The sequence below is a fragment of the Orycteropus afer genome, unplaced genomic scaffold (genome assembly GCF_000298275.1).
Source record: "Orycteropus afer afer isolate SDZICR_OR568_19922 unplaced genomic scaffold, OryAfe1.0 scaffold00007, whole genome shotgun sequence".
NCBI lineage: Eukaryota > Metazoa > Chordata > Mammalia > Tubulidentata > Orycteropodidae > Orycteropus > Orycteropus afer.
Window position 1 is genome coordinate 23,223,109 of NW_006921594.1, and position 5,270 is coordinate 23,228,378.

A 5,270-nucleotide genomic window follows, 5' to 3' on the forward strand; every position below is an offset into this window, starting at 1 on the left:
CACACCAGGGTTCCAACCCCTCAAGGAATGCGGCTCTTCCCCGGGTGTCGTTGGATATCTTGGAAGCAGACCACACCCCTAGGGAAACTCCCCTTGGGCAGACTGGCCATTCAGAACACAGTCATCTGATCCCATCATGGGAACAACCACACAGAACTGGGGTCCAGCCAAGTTGACGCACAGCTCCAACTATCACAAGTGGTAATTCAGGCATTAGACAAGCTTATGAGGCAAAAACAAGGCCATCATTCTTCACATAAAGTCCATTGACTACAGGAATAGAGGAAAAGGAAAAATGTAGACATATGACTGGGGTAGATATTGTAAAAAGAGTACGAACATTGCAATTAGACAAACATGGAAATTAATCCTGTCTATGTGACTTTCATCAGAAGGAAGTTTGGGTAATCTACTTCTGTAGTGATACCATCTCGGAAACCCAAAGGAGGGGTCACTATGAGTTGGGTTCGACTCACCACAGTGAGTTAGGCTTTTTGGTATGTGGCTTTCAATAAATTGATGAATATATTATAGCCTTCATTTATATATACTGAAAATGAGAACATAATATGAAATATATGTGAAGTATCTAGCATGATATCTGATATATAGCAGAGGCTCAATAAATGATTCATATCCTTTTGTCAGTCCATAAAGAATAGATTTATAAGGTGTAACACTCTTCCATTGAGAATCAAGGTAAAATGAAACTATTTTCTAGGACAGAAAATAATAAACCCAAACCAGTTGCCATTGAGCTGACTACGACTCCTGGCAAGTCCATGTATTGCAGAGCAGAACTGCACACCATAAGGTTTTCAAGGCTGTGGCCTTTAGAAAGGAGAGTGTCAGGTCTTTCTCCCAAGGACTTCTGGGTGAGTTTGAATCACTGACCATTTGGTTAGTAATAAAGTGGTTAATGGTTTGCACTACCCGGAGACTTCTCTAGAATCATGGTACAGAGTACACCCTCTCTTCATTTATAGATTATCTCATCTGACTTTTCATATTTATGACAGTAGTAAAAAAATCTACTGTCCTACTATTTTTTTCATTAACAATGCACATCTGGAAGTAATGAAGGCTGAGTTGCAAAGCAAGAGTATGCTCACTGTGATAGACATGGTCATAGCTGGTATTTAGAACTATCTTCTTCCAATACCATTGCATAGTCCCTTAGCACTCCACAAGCACCTCACCTGGTCTTAGTTCTTTGCCTATTGGGGTGACACAAACCTTCATTCCTGAATGGTCTGGGCTATTAGTAGTAATAATGGAATTGGGTTGCTGTAGTTTTGTATTGACTTTACTCACAGGGCGTGGTAGTACTAAGAGACATCTTAAGGGATCTCTTGTATTTCCATATACTCTTCTTTACTTCTTTTATGCAATATCAATCCAATTTCTCCTTAGTAATCAGGACCAATTACACATATTAGTTCCCATCTTTGCCTGTTGATCCAGATGCATGAGAATACCAAAGTGGGTGAGTGACATTCCTAATTTCCAGTTCAATAGAATCAGTGTTGTCTTCTGGTGGGAGCATTCATCCCCTTGGAACTAAAACCTCTAGTATAGGGTCACAAGGAAAGGAAGCATACATCTTGTGAGTGGATAACAAAGGGTAATAGCGAGCAGTGACATTCCCATTTCCTCCCTCTGATTCTTGGCCCAATGAATTCTGACTATTGGAGAAACAGCACCACATGTTGACACTGGTTTAGAACATATACAATCTCCTGGAGAACATTGCCCCAACTCTACAAGGTATCATCACCTAACTGGTACCATAATTGTGTCTCCAGAAAGCGATTCCATTTTTCTGTCAAGACATCTGCTTCAGGAAGATGGGGAGCATGCTAAGACCAGTGAATTCCATGAGCATAGGCCCATGGCCACACTTTATTTTTTTGTGAAGTGAGTTCCTTGATTTGAGACAATGCTGTGTCAGATACCATAACAGTGGACAAGACATTCTGTCCATCTCCACAGATGGTAGTTTTGTCAGAAGCACTGCATTTAGGGAAGGAAAATCCATATCCAGAATGTGGATCCCAATAAGAAAATGCTGCCCTTTCCATGAAAGAAGTGGTCCCATGAAATCAATTTGAAAATAAGAGACTGGCTGATTGTTCCCTGGGAATTGTGCCATATCAGGGACTCATTGTTGGTCTCTGCTACTAGTAGACTAGGCACTCAGCAGTGGCTGTAGCCTTGTTGGCTTTGGTGAGCAGAAATTCATATTGCTGAGCCCATGCATAACCTCCATCCTGACACCATGGCCACTTTGTTCTTGAGCCCATTGGCAATGACAGCAGTGACTACAGAAAGAGGTTGACTGGTATCTACAGAATGCATCATCCTATCCATGTGATTATTAAAATTTTCCTTCACTTCCTTGGCCCACTTAGAGAGGTCTATCCACATGCTTCTTCCTCATACTTCCTTGTAACCAATTTTCCAATCATGTTCCTTCCAAATCCCTGGTCATGCAGCCAAATCATTGGCTACAGCCCATGAATCAGTATACACTCATACATTTGGCCATCCCTCCTTTCTCCTTCCAACCAAAATGAACAACCAGGTGCACTGCTCAAAGTTATATTTACTGGTAGCATTTCCCTTCACCACTGTCTTTCATGGAGTTCCAAGAAGGGGGCTTCAGTGCTGCCTCTGTCCATTTCTGGTGGTACCCAAATATTGCACAGAACCATTTCTAAACCAGGCCTGAGTTTTCTATTCCTTAGTCAACTGCTCATAAGGAATTTCCCATGAGGTCATAGCCTTTAGACTTTGAGAGGGAAGGTAATGGGACAGGAGTGGAGACCATGGATATTTGGGTCACTTCCTCTTGTCACTTATGCCTTCTGGTCCTGCTTGAGCCTGATCTTGTATATACTACTTCCATTTAATAATGGAGTGCTGCTGTGCACAGCAACTTTATAACTCTGTGGGTCAGACAACATCCCATTCATAATGGGCAGCTCAAGTTGTATACTGACTTGGTGGCCCATTGGTAAGTGTGCAGTCTCTATTAAAGCTGAGTAACAAGCCAAGTTGGAAGAGCTTTGCTCTAAAATCTAATGGTCTGTGCTGTGATTCACAAATAAGGGCCTGCCAAAGACTCCAAATAGCATTTCTATTTGCTACTAACACTTCAGATAACACTGGATCAGCCAGATCACATGGCCCAAGTAGTACAGTGACTTGCATGGCAGCCTGAAACAGTTGCAGAGCCTTCCCTTGTTCTGGGCCCCACTCAGAACTAGCATCTTTTCAAGTCATGTGATAAGGCCAGAGTAGCAGACCCAAATGAGGGATATGTTGCCTCCAAAATCCAAAGATGCCTACCAGGCATTGTACCTCCTTTTTAGTTGTAGGAAAGGCCAGATGTAACAAGTTGCCCTTCACTATTGAAGAAATATATTAACATACCCCACATCACTGGACCCCGCAAATTTTACTGTGGTGAAAAACACATAAATTTTTGATGGATTAATTTCTCACTCTCTAGTATGCAAATCCACCATTTATCTGTCAATTTGTTATACTATGGTGGTATGCATGTTGCTACAATGCTGCAAGCTATACCACTGGTATTTCAGATACCAGCATGGTCACCCATGTGGACAGGTTTCAGCAGAGTATACAGAATGAGACAGACTAAGAAGGACCTGACAATCTACTTCTAAAAAAATAAAATTATCCAATGAAAACATTATGAATAGCAGAAGATGAATGCCTCAGGTTGGAACCAAACCAAAATAATCAAACTAACTGCTGTCGAGTTGGATCTGACTCATAGTGACCTATGGAATAAGTTTCCCTACCTTCCTTCTGAGGAGTGGTTGGTGGGTTTGAACCACCCAGCAGTCAAATGCCTTAAGCACTACTCCACCAGAGGACTGGGGAAGAGCTGCCTACTCAAAGCAGAGCTGACTTTAATAACATGGCTGTCGTAAATCTTTCAAGACCTTCATTTGCTGATGTGCCACAAATCAAAATAAGAAGAAATACCTGCAAACATCATTAATATTTGGAATGTGGAATGTATGAAGTATGAATCTAGCAAAATTGGAAGGTGTCAAAAATGAAATGAAATGCACAAATCAATATGTTTTGAATATGACAAATCAAAATGAAGAGGAATTATGTCACATTTATCATCAAACAGAATATTTCAAGATCTCTCTGGCAGTACAATGTTGTCAGTGATAGGAGAATATCCATACACTTAAAAAGAAGACCAGTTAATAAAACTCTTATTCCAATTTATGCACTAATCTGTAATGCCAAAGATGAGAAAATTGATGATTGTTTACCAACTTCTGCAGTCTGAAATTGATCAAAATGCAAAAAAATAAAAAGAAACATTGCTAGTGGAAAATGTGCAGGATAGCAATGATGCTGGAGATTGCATGATTGACTTTTGCAAGACCAATGACTTCTTCATTGCAAATACCTTTCTTCAATGACATAAATGGTGAATATACACATGAACTTCACCAGATAGAATACACAGGAATCAAATCTATTACAACTGCGGAAAAAGACAATGGAGAAGCTCAATATAATCAATCTCAACAAGACAAAGTGCTGACTGCTGAACATACCATCAATTACTCATGTTGTTGTTGTTGTTGCTATGTGTCATCAAGTCAGACCTGACTCACAGCGACCCCTCCTTGGATTTCCAAGGCAGTATCACTACGGAAGTAGATTGCCCAACTTTCCCTCTGAGGAGTGGCTGGTAGGTTTAAACCACCAACTTTCTGGTTAGCAGTCAAGTGCCTTAGGCACTATGCTACCAGAGCTCCCTCAATTACTCATATGTAAACTAAAGTTGAAGCTGAAGAAAGTTAAAGTCAGTCCAAGAGAGACAAAGTAGAACCTTGAGTATATTCCACTTTAATTTAGAGACTATCTCAAGAATAGATTTGATGCATTGAATACTAATGACCAAAGGCCAGATGAGTTATGGGATTACTTCAATGATATCATATATAAAGAAAGCAAAAGGTCGTTAAAAAGACATAAAAGAAAGAAAATACCAAAATGAACGTCAGAAGAGACTCTGAAACTTTTTGTGAAATGTAGAGTAGTTAAAGCAAATGGAAGAAATAATGATGTAAAAGAGTTGAACAGAAGATTTCAAAGGTCAGCTTGAGAAAACTAATTAAAATATTATAAGAAATGTGCAAAGACCTGGAGTTAGAAAACCAAAAGAACATACTCAGCATTTCTCAAGCTGAAAAAAAGTGAGGAAAAAA